The 25,464-nt window shown below is 38.4% G+C and overlaps 1 long non-coding RNA gene across 1 annotated transcript in view; it reads right to left on the bottom strand.

The window, feature by feature from the left end:
- Positions 1-25,066, bottom strand: part of LOC120442045 — a 39,991-nt gene extending 14,925 nt beyond the window's left edge. Inside the window, exons 1-2 of the long non-coding RNA XR_005614486.1 lie at positions 24,989-25,066; positions 6,384-6,554 (exon numbers count right to left, since the gene is read on the bottom strand). This is a non-coding gene — a long non-coding RNA (uncharacterized LOC120442045). The remainder of the gene's footprint in view (positions 1-6,383; positions 6,555-24,988) is intronic.
- Between the last annotated feature and the right edge of the window lie 398 nt (positions 25,067-25,464).

A 25,464-nucleotide genomic window follows, 5' to 3' on the forward strand; every position in this document is an offset into this window, starting at 1 on the left:
TGGAGATTTGTCAGCAAGTTTTTTTTTATAGTGCCAAGTCACAACAACAGTATCGTCAATGCACTTTATATTGTAAGGTAAAGACACTACAATAATACAAAGAAAACAACAATCATATAACCACCTATGAGCAAGCGCTTTGGTGAAGGTGGGAAGGAAAAACTCCCTTTTAATAGGAAGAAACCTTGAGCACAACCATGCTCAGGGAGGGGCGTCCATCTGCCGCAAATGTTTGAGGGTGAGTGCATAAAGGCAGGACAAAGACATGCTGTGGGAGAGAGCCACACATAAAAATAAAAACAAATAATTAAATGGAGAGAGGTCTATTAACACATAGTAAGTTAAAAATGGCGATTGAAGAAGAAGAAACACTCACATAAAGGAATCCCCCAGCAGCCTACACCTATTGCAATGTAACTAAGGAAGGATTCAGGGTCACCTGATCCAACCGTACCAATAAGCTTTGTCAAAAAGCAAAGTTTTAAGCCTAATCTGTCTGTCTCCTGAATACAAACTGGGACTGAATGCTGAAAACACTGAGAATCTGAGGTGATGTGGTACTATAAGGTCATTGAGATAATATTGGGCCTGATTATTCAAGACCCTGAATCTGAGGAGCAGGATTTTAAATTCAATTCTGGATTCAATTCTGACAGGGACCCAAAGACAAGAAGCCAACATAGGAGAAATATGCTCTGTCTTTAGTCCCTGTCAGTACTCATGCTGAGTTTTTAGGACATCCTGATGATAACGAATTGCAGTAGTCCAGCCTAGAAGTAATAAATGTATGAACTAGTTTGTCAGCGTCACTCTGAGACAGGATGTTTCTAATTTTGGAAGTATTCTGCAAATGGAAGAAAAAAGTCCTACATATTTGCTTAATATGTGCGTTGAAGGTCCTGGTCAAAAATGACTCCCAAGATTCCTCACAGTGTTACTGGAGGCCGAGGTAATGCCATCCAGAGTAAGCATTTGGCTAGAAACCGCATTTCTAAGATTTTTAGGGCAGAGTGCAATAACCTCAGTTTTATCGGAATTTAGAAGCAAAATGAGTATAATTAGCTGTTGAATCAACAGAGGGTGTGCTTTGGATAAAGCATGTGAAGATTATACTATGAAATAAGACGTTATCTATACTTTTTTAATTAAATTGGCTATGCAGATAAGCTACACAAAAACAACACTGTGGGCTGTAACAGGAACAGGAAGTGATACTCTGATACCACAGAGAGAGCCAACACCAAGCTGCACATTCGTTATGTAAATTTCCCATTCCACCAGCTCCCAAAGGTGCTCTATTGATTGAGAGCTGGTGACTGTAGAAGCCATTTGTGTACAGTGAACTTGCTGTCATGTTCAAGAAAGTAGGTTGCAATGATTTGAGCCTTATCCCACCGTCTGTTATCCTGCTGGAAGCTGCCATCAGAAGATGCGTACACTGTGGTCATAAAGCAATGGACACAGTCAGCCACAATACTCAAGTAGACTGTGGCATTTAAACAATGCTCAGCTGGTGCTAAGAGGAGCAAACTGTGCCAAGAAAATGTTTCCCAGATCATTACACCACCACCCTCAGCATGAACAATTGATACAAGGAAGGATGAATCCATGCTTTCGTGCTGTTTACATTGTTCTGAACCTACCATCCAAATATCGCAGGCGAAACCAAGACAACAGACAAAGCTTTTCCAATATTCTCTTGTCCAGTTTGGGTGAGCCCACGTGAATTGTGAAATCTCTGTAAACCAATGTGTGTGATGGAAAGTTTTGAAATACACCAAGAAACATGCCACCTTCAAAGTTAATTAAATCCTCTTTCTTCCCCCATTCTGATGCTTGGTTTGCATCAACAACTGGAAGAAAATGGATGTATTCAAATGAAACACTTTTGATTTAAGTGGGTCACCACTTTGTGCGACATACATTAGGCTTTGCTTTTTTTTAAAAAAACACAAGGAAAAAGGCTACGTGTGCTTTTTGTGTCTGGATTGTGAAAAATCAAGGAGCAAATAGACTGTCAGTTAAGTCTGTGACACAAGCCAGTTGTGGGATTTGTCTACGTATTTACAGCCGAAGCCGTCTGGTCGGACAGTGTTGTGAATGGTTAATATTTCTGTGGATGACAAGGGTAAACAGAATGAACTTGTGATGGCAGTTCACAGCCTCAGGACAGTCGGACACGGATAGCTGGCTGACAAAATACCCTTAATCCTCATCCCTTTAGATTAGGGAAACAATGCTTGCAACAGGAAAGGGCAAAAAATGATAACTGCTGACCTGACAGAGAGCCAGCATGAAAATTGCTTTCCGGATTATTCTATTTAAAATATGCATTCACATATATTACTGACCCAAGATGGAAGGTATGCTTTTATTTTCTCATGAGTGTGGGAGAAGTTGGGTGTCACATTAATCTGTGGTTTATGTATTCAGCCTACATTTCCCTCCAGTCTACCTTCTAGTAAAACCAGAGGTATAGGAGTCCAATTTGTTGCTCAAGGACACAGTTAAAAATCAGGCTGTTTCACTATAGTACAGAGCCATTATGCCATTAAGCTGTTTTTGAAACATTACTTTTTTTGAACATCTATAATGAGTGTGCATTTCTAAGACTCACTACAAAAGCTTTTTCATAAGACAAAAAGTAGCAGTAAGTCATTGCTTTTAATACAGAATAAACATTAGAGGAGTGTAAATCAGAGTTTCAGGAAATAAGTCACTTTCTCCTCGCGCAGAGGGTAGAAAGCTGAGTTAACCCACTTTACCAGTTGGATTGAAGTCTAATCTTTGCAATATTCCTGTCATCCAGCTGTACTTCTCATTCAAAATACAATGAGCGTGTTTATATTCGGGGCCACAAACCCGCATGAATCTCCATGATTGTAAGCAAGTCAAGATAAGTGTGGATTTTTAGAAAAAGATTGCATTCTTCTTAACACATTTTCATTCTATACTTTGATGTTTTTTTCATACCAACTTTTGTCTGTGTTTCAGTGTCTTTTTATAAGCATGTGCATAACAACAGAATGGTAAACAGCATATTACTGTTGTGTTGTGAGAGGGGAAAAAGGACAGGGTCTCGAAGAGAGTAAGGGCACATAAAAGAACATTGGCACCCACGAGCATAGTTCATTGTAATGCTAAATAGGAAGCAGGAATGACTCTGCCTGTGTTTATCTGCCAGGCAAAAGTTATCACACCCAGTTACTTCAGCTTAGAGGCATTCATAGGGCGCTTTTTCAAGTGCTACTGATCTAGCCCCGTGCTAAAGGTTACGCAGATCAGCAAAACCTACTTGTAAAATGCAAATGCTGAATAAGAAATTAGAAATGAGACTGTAGAGGATAGATAAGGTGGCACTAGTCAGATTCTGCACGTTCGACTGAAACTCTTGCAAAAATTTGTATTATGACGTGAAGACTTTTGTGTGTAACGCTGGCACCAAAGGACTGCTCTGCGAATGCACAAACCTTGAACCACAATAAGCAATTCGATACACTTGTTCCAGCTGATTTCACCTACAGCTGGAAAAACAACACGACTGCTCAGTCAGGGACCACTAACACTTTTTACACTTCATAAACAATTTGTTGTTTTTAGAATATCGGCAAAGTAAGTGCCACAGACGTATAGTACACACAGTTTAGCGGAGTGCAGGGAGAACACGGCAAGGCCCGTGGATTTGCAGGATTACTGAGGATAGGAATGATGTAGCTGAAAATAGGAAGATCATGTTTCCACCTAGCTCCATTTCAGAAAAATCTCGGTTAAATGTTCTTAAATAATGCATTTCTAATCTCATGTTTTTTTTCCTCTTTACCTTTTGTTTGAGGTCAACAATTTGACCGTGTGCATTTGTGCATGTGAAGCCGCGTTGTCATTTTGCTGTCTTCTTTTTTTTATCTTTTAATCCTAAATCAAATCAGTTCATCTTTACATAGATTCGGTGAGATAAGCCATAATGTCCCCATTCCTTTATATGTTGTCCAGAAACACAAATGCAGAAAACAGGGAAATGGGAAAACCTCTTAATAATAGATGAGCCTATTTGGGACAGTGTCCAGTCCAACCGCAGGGGTTTGTGTCCTAATATTTCAACAACAAAGTGGCGTGCATGCCCATGCTGCTCGACTGTCACCAGTTCTGATTCACCCTTGGTCTCGCTGTTTTTCTTTCACCCACGTGCACACACAAAAAACTCCCACCAGCACAGCAGGTTAACGTCATCACTTATGAAAAGTGCAGCAGAGTGTACATACGCACAGACAACATTCCGAACAATGAAAAGTTTTGCTGTAGAAACTAGAAACTTGAATAAAAGGGCCGTTTTTTGTGGAGACAGGGAGAAAAACAAAGGACTGCAAGGCGTTTGTAGACTTGGTTCATGGAGGTTGATTGAATGCTTAGAAGATAAGCTCGGCGACATTAGATATCCCAGTGGGTAGAGGATGGGAGGTTAATCTCATTCTCCATGATGATGTATCCGAAGTGACTCTTTTTGCCGGTGGTATCGTGAACACTCCTTGGGTTCCAAGGGCAAGGAAAGTGTCCATTGGAACTGGTGCATTGATTGCTCCAAGATTTGATTAAACCCCCGGCTGTACTCCAAATGTAAGACAATAGCATTGAGATAATCTCACCTTCTCTCCTCAGGTCACACATAATGCAGTTTAACGATATGGCTGTGCACTCCTCCTGTGTAATACCTCACCTAGGACATTTCCAGCTAGCTTTGGGCTTTGTTGAGCTATGCCATGTCTAAACTGCTGCGATACCAAAAGCATGTCATTAAGTCTCGTGTGTCTCTTCTTTAGGCTTTTCACAAGGCAAGCAACACCCACTACTATAGAATTCATTTACAAGGGAAGCGAACGGAGGCAGTTTGGAGAGGCTTGTGCTGCTTGTGCATCACAAATCAAGAACAAGGCCGTTCACCTTCAAGATAAAAAGTTGGCAGAATGGGGTTTATTTTTCTTTTATCCAATGAGATCACACCTTACTTTGAAATGACAAGATGGAAAGAAGTTGAGCGTTTTGGCAGTGATGGACTACCCACCGGAGCGTAAACCTGAAGACAAGTGTTGGGGAGGCGAATCTCAGAGCAGCCTTTTTACTTCTTCTGACTGTTTCCTCTGTAAGCTTTCGTGGTAGCTTTGGAGTGCAATCACAGCGCATTTCCTCTTGTCTACAGCCATCTGCAGCTTGCAGATTTGAGTGTGAATGGAAACAGGTCAGAAACAAATTAGAAACCAAACTTTTGCAAATTCCACAACTGTCCACAATGTTCCCGTGAGCCAGCTGGGATGCTGATGTGATCCAATGTTTACAAGTTAGCTGATGGCACTAACAAGCGCTATCTTTATCATCCAAAGTGGTGCTGTGTGCGCTTAGATTTAAATCCCATTAACTTTATTTCAGGCTGCTGTAGAAAAACCTCGAGTTGAAAATATGTTGTTACTGATTTGATTGCTTGGTTACTATACTGCTTGAGATACTGCTTCCTCTAGTCAAGACAATATGTTGTGTGTTGAATGAGAGGCAGGGCAGACAGCGCTGGGTGGGAGGGCGTGAGATCTGTTCCCATGTAAAAAGCAATTTACCTTTAATCACAAAAGAGAAAAGCTTGCTGTTAGATAAATTATCATCCCAAATGGCTACGCTGATAATTAAGGTCTAATATTTAGAAAGAAATGTTAAGGTAAACACCCTAACAACCCTGCAGTCTCAGATGGGTCATCTCTGCCCAAAGGGCAACTCCTGTGACTCTTAAATAGGACGCCAGTCCATCTACTGCAGCCCATGGCTAACATCTTTATTAGGCCTCATTAGCAGCCTTCCTATACAAATTTATTCACTGCAGATTACAAAACCAGGCTCTGGGGTGGGAAACCACAGCCCGGTAAATCATTAATTGATGATCCTGCAATTCCAGTCCCGCTACAGTATTTCTCCGAGCTGTACGAGGGCAGACTCCAACTAAAATCCTCACATTCACAGCCTGAAACATTCTCCTCACTATAAGATCATTTTCCTAATAGGGTCTGCGGAAAGGCACTGTGTTTCTCCAGCAAGGATCTTTAAATGACCTTGTCCCAGTCCATTCCTCCCTAAAGCTGCACATTTATTTTGCTGTGCAGTTTCAAAGTTATAATTTGCAGGGGGAAAAAAAAGAAAAGAATACTGTATATGAAAGGCCTTTGTCTCACAGGATTTAACAAAGGATATGGGGATTAAGCTGTCACGAACTGGGTATAGTAAGTAGGGTAGGGGGTCTGAAATAATACTTCTGCCTCCCAATAGGGGAGTAATTTCCTTGACTGGATGGGTTCTCCAAAAAAGCGTGGGTTTGCTATTTCTGGGAAAGAAAGATCTCATTCACTCACAGTTAAATCAGAGATCCTGCTGAGGTGAGATGGTTGCTCTTCTGCTCTGTCTTCTTTTCTTTTTTTAAGACTCCACAAATTTAGAGTTTTCCAGTCCATTTTGTCTGCTCAGCTCACTCCATTAATTTCTCAGATGCTCCACTGAATCCTTCTGTAATGATGACAATTAACCTGGAATCACAGTAATATTAGAGACTGGAATCAGTGCACATCAGCCTACTACAAATGCTAATTGACTTGATTGTTATTAATTTTGACATTACGTTCCAATTAAAGATAGCAAAACACTGATTTCATTTTCTTTTCATTTTATGGTTGGAGATTAAGAGGGCATTGATCACACCTGAATGACTCAGTGTGTGTGTAGCTAATTAAAGACTGAGATCGCAATTAAGATAATGAGTCAAAGTTTTTAAATGGAACATGCAAACAGTTTTTTAACCCTGTCAGTCAGGGGCACATCCCTTTAACCACTCAGTATATAGTTTAATGCATGATACCATTAACACTCCTAGAAAATGTCCTTAAATGAGTGTGACAGAACAAATATTTGCCGTCTTAAATTCACCGTAATGTCTGGAATGTGCTTCTCTGGGCGGCCGCCAGCTTGGCGCTAGCATAACTCATTGCTGAAATTTGGTAAATGTGCACGCCGGCTTCCACTGTAGCTTGAGTAATCTACAGTTGTCCATTTGCATAGACTTGCAGAGAGAAGCATGCATGTAATTCCATCTTTAAGCAAATTATGTGTTTTCTACACAAATTGGTGACGAGCAAAGAAAGGAGCTTCATGCACAGGATTAAAAGATAGCATGACAGTGATGCTCACACGATGACAGATGATCTCTGATCTCTGATCTGGTCAGGCCTTTTTCAGGCAAGTTTTTCCAGTTGACTTTATCAAAATGGTAGAAAGTGTATACTGACAAATGCTCTGACTCAAACATTTTTACAAGAATTGTGTTTGAAATGGCTTTTTCTTGTAGCCTTGGAAAGCATTAAAATAATCACAGATCAACACTGGTAAATTTACACCCCAGTGTTCTCGGGTAGAAAGTGACTGGTTGGGAATTTTTATTGTGAGGCGAAATGAACAGCCTAAATCACAAGCTTTTGTTGTCAGGCAGACGTTATGAGATTCTGAAAAACCTTTGGCTAATGATGAGTAACAACATATAACAGATATTTCACACAGTAGAGCTCAACATTGAGGTTCATAAACACTTAACATTTATGTTGCCCTAAGCATAAATGTTAAGGGTTAAGCCTACAATGGAACATGAGCTATATAAGGAGGCTGCATATAAGGAAACAGCACATCTCATACTCTCTCATAATAATTTTACACTTATAATCATCAAAAGAAAGACTGCGCTCTTGACCTGTGCATATGCAGAGAAGAGGACTGTAGAACTTGCAAATCTATTGGCAATTTATGATTCATTTGTGAAACAGGTTGTGCACCATTTGCTCCAGTAGAGCTCTTAAATCACTCTTGTGTAAAAGACACCCACTACCCAACCGTCTACCGGCAATAACCTCTACACTCTTACTCTTCTGCTTGGTGCATAAAGGGCACTCTGTTTCCTGCTTTAGTAGTAAACTCGAAATTATGAGGTCAACAAAGGTCCAATATGTATCTATTCGGGGATACCCTTTACACAGTTTATTTCTGTAACGGTTGAGTGGATTTTCATATTAAGCTTTTCTCAACTTTGGCGAAAGAAGAAATTTCAGTAAACAGAGCTGCCACGTCTATCATGATTAGCGTAGGTTACAGAAATAGAATCGGATTGTCTCCTCTTGTTTCCCCTGCTGCTTAATTTTCTGACTTTATGTAATGGCAAGTTGCCAAATGGAGTTCAATAAACAAGGTCTCTGTGACTTTATGTGCCTTTTGTTCAGTCACCCAGTTGCTTGTAATTTGCAATTGTGAACATGAATTAACCAAAAACAGAACTGCAACAAAGTCAATGTTTTCAGTCTTGTACAAGAGGAGAAATCACTGGTGTGACTCCACCATTACACTCTGAGCAAATCAGATGTGTCAATACTGTTTTGGGAGTTTTGACATACTCATGCGAGAGAGTAAAACTGGGGTTTTTTTTTGTACATTTCTCCACATCCTCATCTGAATTCATTCAACACCTTCTGATGTAGCTGAAAATCAGACTATAGGTAGTCAGTACTCACAAATATAGTCTTTTAGGTGGGACTTCCCCAGTTGTTAAGCTGTTTGTTTTATGAGATTTAGGCACTTTGCCAAGATCAGTCTTAGACTCAGTCAATTTACCCATGTTAATCAGTCGGCTGCTTATTCTTGGATAGGAAGTAGGGGTACGTGTCAATTAATTTACCATCTTCCTCGTCCATTTCTTCTTATAATAAATGACACCCAGCGGTTCTTTCCTTATTTCCTTCCATATTTTAATTGTCAAACTAGGCATGCGCTCCGAGGTGCAATGCCCTTCTTAGGCTAGTTGTTTAGAAATAGCTCATTAACAACAATACTGACACGCATGAGTGTAATTACATATTTTGCCTTGGATTTCCTCCAGACGCAAAGCCTGACCTGATTTTCTTAATGACTAAAACCTCGAGTCCATGCTGGTCCCAAAGACATTTCTGCACAGTGACTTTGCAGAGCAGTTGAAAGGGATCTGGCCTAATTAAATGGAATATCCTGATGCAATGGGGCATCCTAAGGAGCATGCAGTAGGATGTTCTTTGATTAGAGTGGTAGCCTATTTATTATTGGATGGAGCGAACTTACACTTACCTTCGTAAGTGTGGCCGCTGATGCTCAGTTTCTCTGCCTAATGCAGTGAATATGATTTGTCCTTCATTTTTTATTCATCTTACTTTTACATAACTTTCAATTGAAAAACATTAATGACTGGGAACTATGACCCTGTACTAATAGTAAAGTTCTAGACAGAAAAGAATTACATGAAGTTTGAGTGAGGGGAATTGTTTCCCTTAAATAAAAGCTTTTTGTGTTAGCGTGATGGTCGTCTACCTGCTTGTTAACTAGTACAAGGCAAAACATAAATAACACAGAGTTTAGTAATGATGTATTATAATAGACTGAGTAATGCCATTTGGGCTGAGTCATGCATTAAATGATATATTGCAGCTTGGCACATAAATGTCAGTGACATTAGCCGTTTTAATGCTTTGCCTCATAGATGCATTTCATTTTTATTCATACTACAAAAAAATAAAAAAAATAAATAAATAAAGAGCTTGGTGCTTTTATTCACACCTGCATATGATCCACTTTGGTGTAATTTATAACCCATTCGCCAACATTAGACTCTGACTGATTTAAACTGCACAGGAATGGCATAATGAGGTGAGTTCACAAAACTAAGGTTAGAAAAAAATGATGTGCCTTAATCCCCTTTATCACAATCAAACCGATCAAATTCCATGCTGTGTTACTTAATTAGGGTATTTTCCTGATTAGAAGATTCTGGTTCTAAACTGATTACAGTTTAATATTCCCAGACTTAAAAAATATAGACTCGCTCATGATTAAGAATAAAGCCTGTCCAAAATTGTGTCATTTGTAGCATTATAGTTGAGCTGCGTCTGTACACATTAGCCACAGAAATAAGCAGAATAAAATAAATGTTTGAGGGAATACAGCATGCGGTTCTTTAAATGTGAAATGCTCGACTGTATAAGCAAAATAATTCCTCATAGGCATCACAGCTCCTTATATCTGGCCCCGATGGTGTTTCTTTTTCCCTTTTTCTCATAATTTTATCATGTTCTTTTCTTTCACAAGCTTACAAAACGCCTCTTCAGAGGAGAGGAAAAAAATAATTATCACAGTTCCAGAGTATAAAAAAAAGAGGTAATTAGCACCAGTGAATTAATCAGAGATAGAAAAATTGCAATTATACTTGTTCTTATTAAGTTCCATTATTTTCTGGACCACCATGAAATTATTTTGCATTCCCTTGTAGAATTTATTAATAACAATGGTGTATTCTTTTAAACTTTAGAAGTGTTGGGTTACAATTTAACTTAATCCTATTGCTAGAAGGTCAGTCTAGCACAGGCTGGGCTGCGTTGGAATACAAATACGTGAGCCTTAACTTCAACAAGGAGCAGTTCTCAGGAAGTCAAGCTGAGCTGCAGACTGCTATTCAGGCCAGAACTGAAACCGCCTAACATAGTTTTCTTTTTATTTCTGAATATTAAGAACATTTTTCACTTGACTATGACGTATGACAGCAGACTGCATGAAAACAGTAGTTAATAACATGTTCTTCCAGTAATATAACGGAGTACTCTTTCTTTATATATGCTTATTATTTGGATGTCCATGTGGTGAATCTCCTACACACTTTTGCAGTAATTTAACAGTTTTACAATGCAGTAAAGAAGACTTCTAAGTAAACATGGATGTAAAAAAAAATAAACAACAAACAAATAATCTTCTTCTTCTTTTCTTCCACCATCTCCAAGCCATATATCATAACAGGTCTTTATACAATCTTATAAACTTTCCTCTTTACTCTTGCAGCATAACAATGTTGGCTCTAAAGTAATTTCTTTTTAAAAATGTTTTATTGCAAATATTTTATAAGAATGGAAGGGCAGGCCATTTGTTCAAGGATAGAGCTCATTGTGTTGAAAGTATTAAGAATGCCTTGTGTAGAGAAAAATTCCAAAAGGCCCCTTCAAACCAAGAATATACTCCATTGTGGACAAGAACACGAACAGCTGGAGACTTCACAGCCTGTTATACTGTAAAGTCCGCCACCAGGTGATGATGAAATTTACGTCACCGGAACCTGAGCGGACTTGGAGACACGGAATGTATAATGTAAAAGCAGGACTAAAAGACATTAAATCCTTAAAAATATAAAGGCTACACTGTAACAAACGTCCATGATTCCAGGAAATAACTGGCGACTAGATTTCCCACCATGATACTCTAACTTTACATTTCATCTTCTATAAGCTATAATAAATATAAGCATTAGAGTATAATACTGTCAGCTGTATGCTTAATGTTATACAGTTATTTTTTGTGTGCCAATAATATTCTGAATATTCTTTCTGAAAATGTATGAAACTACTGTTGACGTATATCTATAAAAACACATTTCTTCATGTTCCCTCTGTACCTTGGATTGAGTGTGTTGTCTTTTTTTTAAGTAAGTGAAGTTATCTGGAGCCAGGAGGGTTGGGGCTTTCATGATTCACCTATTTGTTGCACCACACGGTTACAGGCTTGCTATTACTGCTGAATAATTGCTACAGAAGCCCCAGTCATGATGAGTCATTGCTAGCCAAACCTTATAGCTGCTCTCCGCCACATATCCACTGAAAAATGATCACCCAAAAATCAAAGGCTGCACACAACATAACCACAACACTATTGAACTAAGACACTCACATTTGCTTTAGCCGCTGAATTGGACAGTGCTAAACTCCCCTTTATCTGAGGGAACGGGGTCACTCCTTCCTTTTTTTCCATTGGGTCCAGTCACCAAAATTATCATTGTGGTGTGATGATACTTCACTGTTCTTACTTTGATGTATGAGCTGGTATGTTAGTGAGAGAGTGTGCAATATTCTGATTCTTTTTCCTGTTTTGCTACCATGGTTTGTCCAAACTTCGTCTTTATTGAATCAGTGGTAGTGAAGGCAGGTTTGCAAATTGTGCACAGCTGTGAAGAATAGGAGAGAGGTTTTCTGAAGTCACTGACATTTTTTTACTGGCATCATATGGATCAACACTATAGCCAGTACATATAATAGGTGGCCATATTTAAGGCTTATATCAAGAAGACATATGGGGGACATGAAGGGATATGGCAGCATCCACACGGAGACTGCATTTGGTTTAGTTTTATTTTCCTTCTCTTATGTTTTATTGAGTTCCTTATGAGGTTTTCCTTTGTTGCATCCATCCATTTTCTTCCACTTATCTAACTCAGTGTCGTGGTGGGGCTGGAGCCCACCCGGCTCTCATAGGGTGTGAGGCAGGAAACACTCTGGACAGCTTGTGTGCTTTATCAAGAATTTCAATAAATGCTTCTTGCTTCAAGAACTGATTCTTAAAGATTGGTTTGAAACTTTCTGATACCAAGAGAGCTCAGGGCTCACACAAATTGACCACCTCTTCAGGTTCTATGGAGAATGAGGTAACAGGCATTCATGTTTTTCAGAGAAAATATGCAAGGATTTAAGCAAAAGATTGGGATTCAAGTCTGACTTACTGTAAGTGACCATCATGGGAGCAGTAGATTCTAAGTTATGATGCATTTTAGATAATAACTTACTTTTGCTTTGCTTAACATCATAAGAAAAACAGTTGCTTGTCTCTGTGTTGATCAATTTTTCTGGATGATTCTTAAGTAAAAACTTGAAAACTTTGCATTCTCAGTGCGTTCCAATGTGAAGACTAATCGATTGCAGGTTTGGTTGGTTAACTCTCAGAATAATGGTCCAGATTCAGCTGGTAACCTTCATGTTACTGACAGCTTTGGCCTAAGAGTTTTCTGTCTGTCCTTTAAATCAGTGGAGTCTTTGGTACCGGGCCACAAGAGTTGAGGCTCGGGTGTGAAATGTATGGTTTTCAGGGTTTTTATCGTTAACTCTGTTTCCCTGGGTCTTCTCCCGTGTCGTAGTTGTGTCTTATTTGGAAGAAATATTTACGTGTTACCAAACGCAGAGAGGAGGATGTTACTCTCAATGTTGTTGGCGCATTTCAGGAGGATGCTGCTAATAAAGTTACACAAATACAAAGTGAATTTGCGTTTATTATTATATTTACAAAATACCATACCAAATATTTTGTTGTATTTATCCGCGACACCTTAAATGCCGGTCCGTGAAAATATTGTCTGACATTAAACCGCTCCGTGGTGCAAAAAAGGTTGGGGACCGCTGCCTTAAATGATATATCATGAGCGCCTGGAGAGAGTTTCATTATATCTGGCAGAAACCTTCACTTGAGCTCAAAGGTGAACTGATTAGAATCTGATGGTCAAAGGTCAAGCTTGCTGTGACCTCAAGAAACATAATTTTAATTTTTTGGGGTCATAATAGACCTTGTACATCTGATATCTTGTGAACCCTTGGATGGGATTTCTTAAAATCTGGTAAATGATAAAGGTTCAGCCACTTTATTTGTAAGAGATATTCTCATCACTCACCCATATCTCATAATTGTCTGCTGGCTATAATTCTTTTGTGGAGGACCTGTGACTGTTATTAAGAGGGTTAACTTGAAGTGGATGGAGGAGCACAGTTAATAATAATGATGATTAAAAACAAAAACCTTTCTCCATTGATGACTTTCTGCTTCTTTGTCTCTTGAGTGTTGTCAGCATGACATGCTATCGGTTAATTGTGTGAATTTTAGTGTCAAATTTTACTAAAGTTGAACCTTTTTTTCCTCTGTCATAGAAATTTGTTTGCAATTCATTCAAAGAGTTTTACTTCTGAAATGCTTCGTGACACTTTTTTCCCATTTACTCTTGTTCTCACACAAACTTCTTCTTACCTTGTTTTGCATAATGTTTGAAAAACCATTCTTGTGTATCACGTGTCACCCCGTCCTCTGTATCCTTAATGTGTAACAAACCACTGACTCCTTAGGTTGTCAATGTTTAATGCACAAAGTTTCTAATCTAGTTACAGCCCTGAACCATGATCTGTGATGACCTATTACTGATACGTGTATCAGTTATGTACACACAGCTCAGCGTGGGCCCAACCAAACCACAGATCTCCCACTCAGCTCTTATGTCTATAATTAGTTTCATAGTGAGAGGAAATTCATTTTCACATGCCTAACAGCTTCCAACTGTCAGGCACTGCCAATGGATATGGATGGACCTTGTTCAGCTAATTACCCGAAAGCAAATTTGCCTTTTTCTGCCTTAGCAATAAAAAAAAGAAGAACTTGTACCTTTAACTAAGAGTTTACTAAGTTCCTGTTTATTAGTTTTGGTGTACATATGAACAACATGAGGTATGAACAATAAATAAATCAATAAATTATGTTTACAGTGGCTCTTTAGTATGACCCCAGTGATGACAAATCAATTAGCACAACTTTTGAGAAATTCCTTTAGCCAGTTCTTTTCTTTTTAGCTCTTTGTCATTGCTGGTCATATATTTTTTGTGTATTAGTTTACTGTTATCAAGCTATAGCACGCACAAGGCTGTGGCCATGCTGTCACCTGAGTATTGTGTTTACCATTTCTTCTTGAAATGTCCCTTATAAACTTTTTATTTTTTGATGTGGCTCAAGCACTTTAATTTCACTCCAATGCAGCAATGAGTTCTATTTACAAAATGGTTTTATCAAAGTAGATGTCACTCGTTGTGATTGGTAGGTATATCATTACGCTTCCTTTGTTTTTTTCCTGACATAATCTTGACAGTGCGGCTGAAATCCGAGCAGGTCCATCATTGTTTCCAGTCGGGCTGAATTCTTTGCAGGTTAATTATTCAGTAGGTCTGGGGAGAACTGGTTAAAAAGATTATTTACAACTACAGCTTAGTTTGTGATGATTCATGCTGAAAAAGTTTTAGTGTTTAAGATATTTGTAGGGCTGTCACGGTCAGATTTATAGTATTCCGATATGAAAAACTCTTCTATTGCCACACATACAATGCCATGGTTCAGTGAGCTTATTTTAGTCCACAGTTTGTGGCAATGGGCTAAAGTATAAATTACATGCTTAAATTGTTGTTGTCAGGTAACAATTAACATACATGCACATTCATTATAATAAAACATAAAGGTCACATTTATTTATTATCACTTCATTTGCATTTCTTATCTCATCCAACCAAAAGACAGATGAGCTTATGCCATGACAAGCCATCCATCATCCATCAGCCCACCCATCAAGGTCAAGGTCACATTTGTTGTTTTACAGCCTATCCTCTGTTACTGGTCATATTTTCATGAAACCGGCACACGATGATCACCTAATGAGTCGTCACTCATACTGTGCTCATTGTCAACATGCAGTTTGTCTTTTTATGGCCATAAATATGGCCAGCAGGGTTAAGATGCTAGCAGGCAGGGCAGTCATGGAGCACCATAACCAAGTAGCCGGGATAGTATACAGAAGCATCTGTGCTGAGTACGTCCTGGAAGTTGCGAGGTCAAAATGGTACACGCCACCTAGGGTAGGGTGGTAGAGACTGACCAAGCAATCCTCTGGGACTTCCAGATAGACACAGTCAAACTGGTGATGGCTGACACAGTACTGGTGAAGATGGCTGTAGTGATAGATACCAAATGACATCAACATCAGGAAGAAGGAATACGAGAAGAAGCACCAGAAATATCATGGGCCTCCAAGTGACCTCCAAGCTAGGTTAGTGGCTGCAGCAGATCCCAGGAACAACATCTGAGGTCTCTAGATCACAAATGCACGTACATATATACAATATATATATGTCTGAGAAGGACTGGCCACTCATGTTTGAGCAAACCTTAGCTGCATGCATTTTGGGGCAGTTTTTGCACTGCAGAGTGCACTGTCCATCTGCTTTTGTTGTAAATGCTTAAATATGGCTGACTTTAGGACATATTGATGTTTTAGAATTGGAACAACACTTGCACTACAACTTGAATGTACACCTTTAATTGCAACACCACTTTATAAGGTAACTGAAAAGGCCGTCTCCATGGATATACCACAGGCAGACCAGCTTCCCAAATCTCCCACCGTTCAAAGAAGAAGAAAAAAAGATTCCTAGGTTTGGCCATTTTAGAAGCACGACTGGAAATATGTCTCCCACATTCAGCAAAAAAAGTATGCTATAGCTACTTGTTTTTCTGGCACATCCTATTAGTAAGTAAGAAGCCACTGCATCTATCAATGCAGCATGTTTCCAACTGTCATAGCTGGAAAATTAGACCTGAATTTGAAAGTATCTTTATGTTCAAAAGCTTCTTTTCCACATTCCAGAATAAATGACTAAATAAATAAATAAAAGTCACTTCCCATCTATCTATTATGTGCATTTGTTGTGTTTCATCAATGTCTGTAAGCACTACCTCTAATCACCTTTATTGTGCATACACTTTGTTTCGCGTGAAGTCCTTACAGATATGCGGTTGTGATTTATATTGTTGCATAGAGGTCGACTTTGATCTATAATGCAGTGTCATTTCTTACAGGGACTGCTGATGAGATTTTCAGCTTCATTTGGCTGAGGTCTGAAAATCATATTTTGTCTAGAGGGAAAAGGCATATGGCTAATAAAGCCAGGGAGTGAGCTATCAGTGAAGTTCTCTGTAGTGCATAATAATGCAGTGTAACCACCAACGTGTCACAGAGTAATTTTACTTTGATAGGAAATGCATATTTGCATTTGTTGCAGAGTTGTCAGTGGAGGTTTAATGTTTTCTGTTGGGAGCTCTACTTTAAAGAGTAACAGCATTTTTTAGCATCTTCAGGTGTTAACTAATTATTGTATCCTTTAATGTATCCTTTTCCTGAAATCTAAGTCATGACATTATTTCTTGCCTGTATCATTTGTCATTACTGACCGAGTGTAGTTCAAATGCCAAGGGAGACAAAGATGGTCGAGAACCAAAAGCAACCCTTATAGCCTTGGTTTACCACAACACACGAGGCTACTCGGTGAGGTCATATACTGAGTGTCTGACTACATGGACTTCTGTTATGGGGAAAACTAGCACATTTTGCTTTTGTGGGCCCTCAAGGCAGCAGGGAAGGCTTTGACAGAACTTCTGTTGCTAAGACTCATGGGATGTATTGTTGAATTGTACCAAAACAACCATTACTTTAGCACTACTGATGTGTTTATGTCACTTTCTAGTACACTTGCAGGAACCCATTCACTATTTATCAACAGAAAGCCACTGTATTGTGCTTTTTTCTGAAAAACAGGTGAAAGAAACTTTTCATAGAGTCCGGACAAGCTAACAAAAACAGCTTAAAAAGGAAAAAGTGTACAAGGCCATATTCTTTAAACATAGGAGTGACACTGAAAATGTTACAGCTGTAGTATTCACTTCTGAGTATTATATGAAAATATATTATATATTCTACAGTTGTGGTCTGAAGTTTCCATACACTCACAATGGGCATGAATGTCACTATAATTGTGGGCTTTTAATGACATCTTTGAGTGGTTCTTTTTACACGAGGTAATGATTATACGGCATACACTTTTAATGACTTTAAAAGACAAGAATTGTTTGCACAGGTTTTTATTTATTTTGGATATTCTCCACTCCACACAGAGTCAGAACTACATATACAGATGTATACACCCCCTTAGCAAACTGCAAATCGATCAGATGCTTTTGGTAACCATCAATAACCTCCTGGCTGGATATTTGACCATTCTTGTTGGCAGAATTGGTAGAGTTCATTTAAATTGATTGGTTCCCTGGCACAAACCCAGTTTTTAAGTACAAACTTTCGATGGGGTTGTGGTCGGGGCATTGAGAAGGCCATTTAAGAAGCTTATTGTTGACCCACTTTATCCATTCCTAAACCAGTTTTGATGTGTGTTTGGCATCACTGTGCTGTTGGAAAACCCAGTACTGTCAAAGTTTCAACCACATATTGCTGCCGGGTTGAAATGAAGTTGAAGAATTTAGATTGAAATAGATTATTTGAAATTCAAAACATCCTCGGCTACCACTGCCATACGTGACAGTGGGTACATTGTTCTCAGGTTTGAATGCCTCACCTTTACTTTTCCAAACAAACTTCTCGCTATTGTGGCCAAAAAAGCTCATTGTTTGGCTCGTCTGACCATACAAATTCTCTCCAACAGGCATTTGTTTTTGGGGGGTTTTTCCCCCTTGGTTCGCACCCTATCAGTCCACCAGGATGTAAAACTTTCTTCACTGTGGACAGTGACACTGGTGTTCCAGCAATTTTCAGATCATGGCAGGCTTGAGCCTTGTTGGCTCCTAAGTTGTTTGTAAACATCCTGACCAATTTCCTCTCATCTTAGGATTCTTCCAGACTTCCAAATATCTTATACTTACATGCAAATGTTTGAGATGATGATCTTTGAATCTCCAGGAGACCAGTTTTGAGTTTTGAGTGCTGGCAAACAAATCCTTTTTTTAATCCTGGGAAAGAGAAACTACGAATTGTAGTCAATCATGATTACTAAGGAGATGTTAATAGGCCTTGACCTTATCAAGTTAAAGACATTGTAGAAAAATTCAGCACCACTTATTAAAATATTTAACTTAGCATATGTATATATTTGAGCTTATATTTGTTTATACTTTATAAGTGTGAAAAAAAGAAAATCCAAAATAAATGAATTAAAGATGCATGTTCAAAGAAATCATTAAAAGCTTGAAATGACCATGACATTCATGCCCATGATGAGTGTATGTACACTTCTGTATTTACACTAGATAGAAAGATACTGATAATAGTGATGATCAAAATAGCTCAAGGATTATAGTAAGGAAGAAAAAAGTGAGAAGCAGACACAGAAAATCTAAGCAAAGATGCGTCATATTGATTTTGAGAAGATAACTGAATGAGGTGTATAAAGGACATCCAGTTTGGCCGTTAAGTCACCCACAGACCCTGTGTAATGCTGTGGCATCTGTGACTGTCACTCTATGGTTGGATTAATGTCTAGTAATCATACTTAATTATTATCCCCACCTGCTTGTGGACTGCCTGAGACTGTGGGACCTTGTAAAATGCAGAGCTGAGAGCCAAGCAACCATCTCTGGGGAGATGATTGAATGTCACAAAGCAAGCCTGGCCAGCCAGGGAACATTCAAGGCTGTCAGGTTGGCCCAGTGCTTTTGGAAACCATATAAAAACAAAAAGGTCACCAGTTCAATGGCAGCAGCCAGTATGCCCGTCTACTCTGGTGAATGCTTCCCAAGTGGCTGTCTGTGTCTTAAAACTGAGACACTGAAAAAGTTGGTTTTGTGTTAGAAGCAACATCTGCTCAGCAGAAGAGGGAATAACATAAACCTAATTTTGCTTTTGTATGGACCCATTTCATAGTATGCAACACAAAAAGTGTTGTTTACATCCCAAATGTTTTCAAATATCGACTTCCAAAGAATATATGCGCTGTTCTGATGTGATTTTAGTTTATTTGACATTTTATATCTTTTTTTCTGCTGTACAGAAACAAACAGAGCATTGTGAAATACTGTAAAACCTAAATAAATATTGGTATGTGTAGCTTTTCCTTACGGTATGCCCATAATTGACTTTTTTTGTGGTGCCCTAATGGTTTAAAATTACATTCCCATACAATTAAAGTGCATTTCAAATGACATTTTATGGATCCATATTCTCATTTGGATTATAATTTCTTCGTGACAATTCATAAACAAGACATTTTTGCCCTTTATGTTTTTGGCTTTCCTACTGATTCTCCCTTTCAGAAAACCAGTTATATATGAGATGGAGCAGGATTAATCCCCCATAGAGGAAACACTCCTAACAAAGTCAGTACTGGGAATTGATGTATTTTAACCCTGATCTACCTCTCAAACCTAATTAGTATTTTGCTGTCTAAACCTAACAGAAAAGCACCTGAAAATGAAACTAAACAGCAAGTAAAAAACTACTTCAAAAGATATACCTACTAAACTAAGTTATAAAAATAAAATAAATAAGACTTTCATCCAGGAGTGTTCCTGGATGAAAGTCTTATTGATTATCCCTCCATCAACTGCCTGCTTAACCATTCTTATAACTATAAGGCATTTCTTTGCAAGAAATACATTTCTTCTCAAACATAACCGAGAATGCATTTCAGTGGTGAAAACAGTCATTTTCAGGAGACAGATTAGTTTTGAGACTATTTTATGTAAATCTATTGACAAAGACACTGACTCATAAAAAATTATTAGCAAATATTTATGCATCTAATAAGCATCGACTGACTATCTTCTCTCAATGTCTTGGTTAAAAAAATACTTCCAAAGTGAAACTTGTGCTGAAGTTGGAGATGCAAGTTTGCTGTCTATTGAATGTCCTTTTTTGAAGTCCCATGGATGTCCTTGTTGGACTTCTTGCAAAGGAAAGCTTATGTGTTTCATGGAGAAAAGAAAGTTTTCACAAGATTCTTTGCAGTCTTGTGAAAAACTGAGTACAACTCATGATTCCATAACAAAAGATTTTTTTTTTGTATGTTTTATTGGTCTCTGACACCCCACTGGTTTCCCACTCTTCTTTACAGTGTTGCTTCTGTTCATTGAGCTTTGCATGCATTAATTTTTACAGAACTCTCTTAAAACTCCACATTCCAGTCAGGTTGAGGTCTGAACTTTGGTCGATCCATTGAAACACCTTGATTCTTTTCTTTGTAAGTCATATTTTAGATTTGTTGCTATGTTTGGGATCTGTTGCATGGCCCAGTTTCAGCAATTGTCTGTAATTGCAAAGTGCTGAACTCATGTGGCTGCAAAGCAAGCCCAAATCATCCTCCACCTCCATGCTTGATTGGCATGAAGTATTGGCACATATATGGTGTGTTTGTGTTTTTCCCTGATGTGGCATTGTGTATCTGTCCAAATTACATTTTTCCAGATATGACTTTGCAAACCTAAGCCATGCTGCCATGTTCTTTTTAGAGAGAAGAGGACTTCTGCTGGCAACCTTTGAGTCTTAGGCTACATCCACACGTCCCCGGGTATTTTTGAAAACGCAGATTTTTCTATGCGTTTGCACCTTTCGTCCACACGTAAACGGCGTTTTTGGTCACTGAAAACGGAGATTTTTAAAAACGCCTGCCAGGGTGGATATTTTCGAAAACTCTGTTTTCGCATTTACGTGTGGACAAGAAAAACGGAGAAAACGCAGCGTCAAAGGTGTGCGCCTCTTTTGACGTCACACTGTGCGCCACGTTTTGTTTCGGTGAAATGAATTTCTACAATACTGTTACTGTTAATTTTACTCTCTGCAGTGTTTAAATGCTCACATATACACACACAGTTACTGTCCCTCCACACATACGACTCACTTCTGCTTCTATGCCCCATCTTTGTTTACTATTTCCTACCGAGGCTTCTAGACTTCTGATTGGCCAACATTTCTACACGGTTAGGAATATATCGCCACCTGTTGCTTTGGCATGTTCCTAGCAGCGTTTTCCTTCATTTCTGCGTTTACGTGTGGACGGGATTATTTTTTAAAACGAAAACGGAAAATCTCCGTTTTCAAAAATACCCGTGTACGTGTGGACGTAGCCTTAGATAAACGTCTTGGCTTTTTTTTTTTTTTTTTGCCTATTCTCTGAGCACTGCATGGTCTGAACTTGGGATAAATTTTCTAGGATGTTTAGTCCTGCGAAGATTAGCATTTTGTTTTAACTGACAAGACATCAGATTTTATACAGGTGCTCACATTTGCTATGATCATTTAAATGACCCTTTATCACCCCAGTATCATACAGACCTCCTGATCATTACAAAATAATTCTCATCTTTCTGGAACCATTAGAATTTTCTTTCTAGCCTGAAATGGTTGAAAGTTATGATAATGTGAAGCACACGTGGTAAAATCTAGGCAGAGCTGATTTTTCTGTCTGTGTTCTGACAGCAGTACCTTTTGAATGCTTTATGATAGCATGACACACTGACTGTCCCTGCAAATCATACCTTCTCTTTTTTTCTGAAACCATTTGGATTTTGTCTGAAACACAAACAGTATCAGAGTTACAGTCATTTAAAAAGTGCTTGCAAAATAGGCCCAATAAAAAATCGCTACATAGAGACCTGTGAACACCTTGTTTTTGACTGCAGTATTTACTTTTATCTCTCTTAGTTAACAAAACCATAAGAACTCCAAGAAATGTAAAAAAAAAAAAAGAACCGCTTGAGGGTCTCACCTTCAAAACTAAAGAACAAATCATGTTAGACAAAAAGCATTGCATACACCAATATGCACAGTCCAAAATGATTTAAGGTAAGTGCTCTGCATGTTTCTTTGCCTTTTCCTAACACCAGTGACGTTTTATTTTTACCATAAGCAATCTCAGTTGTAGATTCACCAGTTTGTGCCACGCTCCACCTCTGGTATAATCCAGGGATGCACGCATTATTTCTGCATCTTCCTTCTGTTGAATCTGTTGATCTGATGCAATTGAAGCAGGCAGTTACTGTGCAGCAATAATTAGCTTCAAATCACAGAATATCATTTCAGACTTGGGATTTGCAGATGCAGAAAAGGTAAATTTGCATCCATTTCCAGTGATCAAAGGTATATGAGTTTTTGTCGGGTTTCCCGTGAATTTATGTGGTATCTCATTATAAGTTGTTTTGTTTATCTTATACAGTAACTTAATTACTGCCTGTGGAAACAGATGTCTCGACACCTTTCATTATGAAAGGGTAGCCTGCAAGATCCAGCAATTGTGCTCCACAGGCAATGAGAACAGAACATGAATTTCAATTCACACAAGACAGAGAGAGTGGTTCTATTAGATTAGCAACAAAACAGTGAAAAATAAAGTGAAACATAAATAGCATCTTCATTTAGTTTTCAGCTTGGTCAACAATTGAACATTCTTTGACTGAGGAGCAAAATATTTTTTTTCTTTCATGTTTTTTTTTTTCCCTTCCAGAGTGTACAGCTTCATTTGATATATTCACTGTAGGATATGAGTACTCTGGAAAGAGCATTTCTCTGAGTCTTTTTTAATACCAATATCCTGCTGGGTGTGTTAAGCCAGGGAGCAGTATAATTATGCTAGAAAGGAAATCTATGAAAAAAAAGAAGGTAAAAAGACATTTCTGTTTCACTCAACGCAGCGGAAGAGACAAAGCTGTTTTGTGTTCTGTGTATTCCTATGTTTACAGTCGCGGAGAGAATATGTGCTTCGCTGTTACTGAAAGCAATATGACATGGACTTTGCTAACAGAGTTTAGACGGGAGTAATGAAGTGCGTCCGAGATGCCTCTTCATATCACTTTCATACTTGTAGCACACTGGAGGACTGATTGGTTTGTGATATTAAAGTAAAGACAACAGATTACTTTGGAGAAAATTCAATGATAAAAACCAGTGAACCTCATGGTTTACTACTGCTTTACCGAGGGAGAACAAAATGAATGAGTAAGATGATAACATTTCAGTACTTTGTTTTATTTAACTGGAGAGACCACAGAGGTAAATATCTCATGTGCCTTACCTAAAGAATTATTCCGACCATCTTCTGGCATGATGATGATTATCTACTGTAAGTCAAGATTTTCTTCTATTTTCCTATCATTTCCATCTAGTTAGTGCCTCCTCATAAGATTTGACAATTCCCTCTTGAATGAATGAATTAAGTAACTGAATAAAAAACAGCCATCAGAAGCAGCCAGGTGATGTCTGATGTACCTGTTTAAAGGTTTGAAGCTGCACAGAGATACATTCTGAGCCTCAAAATCAGTCAGATATACCAAATGATGCTTGAAAGCATCGACCTTTGGCCATTAAGAAAATGCAACTTATTTTATTCCCACCTGGCTCATTAAACAATCTAGTTTTAGAAGTAGTGTTTTATATAGAGACCATATACATCATAGAAATTTTGGGACTATTTTTCGTCTTTCAGTGTTGATATGTCTTTTACTAATGCTTTATGGATAGAGTTGAAATCTTTAACCTGGCCGGCTTCCCTAAACTCTATGTAACACAAATGTTGTAATAAATTAATTATTAACAAAAATTTGGCAAATTCTGACGGTCATTAGTGTGACTAGATATTGCCATCTTAGAGCGAGCTAATTTGCATCGATGTGACGGAAAGCTGTGCTGTTTCTATGGAATGCAGGGTATTGATGTTAAAGTCCAGCACAAACTACAGCATTGGAACTGTTTCTTCATTATATTTACCTTCCAAAGAGCTGGACTTTCTTGTTTTTTTGTTAAGTGGTCTTCAAACATAGTTCTCTAGGCTTTCTGGAGGTCTTTCAAATGTTTTCTTTCAATGTTGGCTGCAATTTTACTCGTTTTCAGTCCACTCATTGTGCCTGACCATTTTTGGAGAAATTTAAAATTGTGTCTTTAGGTACTTTGAGGTAAAGAAAATGGTAACAGATTATGTAGTTATATGACTGGCTGCTTGTAACAGTCTACAGAAATGTGAATGATAACACAGTTTGACAGGCAGAATAGTATCTTTTAACAAACAAGGTGATTCCCAAAGAGCTATCAGCGCAAAACTTGGCATATCCTGGCACGGTCGACAGTGTCCTTAAAAAAATGAGGAAAGTGGAAAGGAGGACAAAAACAGGCGGAGGACAAAAACTGAAAGTCTAGATGAACAAAAACTGAAAGTCATGTCCTTAAGAAATAGTAGAAATATTAAGTAAGGCATACAGGGAGAAAAAGCTGAGGTATGGTAATATAATAAATGAACTGGACAAGAATAAGTGACCCCAGGTCTTATAGAGCGATCAATACAAATTTTAAAGTTTTGGTTCAAATCCTCAGTATGTACAGAGGTGAAGAGATAACACCGAGTGTCTACAACCATCTGTAGAACATAGTGATGTGTTTAAGTCAGTGGTGTTTCAGGTCTTGTCAAAATGTATGTAATTGCGCACACAGAAATGCACTGTGTAGTGTCAGATTTTGCAATACCTTCTTGAAAGCATCTGATTGGCAACGCTTCTTTTGTTCAGCGTGACAATGATCACACTGCAAATGCAGTAAAAGCATACCTGGATGGAAAAACACACAATGGTAGACTATCAGTCAGGGACTGGCCTTCGCCATGAACATGCATTTTGTTGGACATCGATGTGGATGACTTCTTTTATGAAGGAGACTAAGCTGCCCATTCGCTTATGTTCACTGTTTTCTGGACTGATGCCCTGGACATGTTGTATATATTTGTATATGTGTAAGTTATATAATAACTTATTAGGAGGATAATAATACTAGTTATTTTTTTATATTTTATTCCTTTTTTAGTGTTGATTTTATGTTTTTGGATGAAACGTTTAAATAATGCAGACTATAGTAGATCCATCTACGTGGATTATCAGCATGCAGTTACGTTTGCGTTCCACTTTTACAACTGTGTCTACTGTGGATTGCACTGAACACTGTGTTAT

The sequence above is a fragment of the Oreochromis aureus genome, linkage group 9 (assembly GCF_013358895.1).
Source record: "Oreochromis aureus strain Israel breed Guangdong linkage group 9, ZZ_aureus, whole genome shotgun sequence".
Taxonomy (NCBI): domain Eukaryota; kingdom Metazoa; phylum Chordata; class Actinopteri; order Cichliformes; family Cichlidae; genus Oreochromis; species Oreochromis aureus.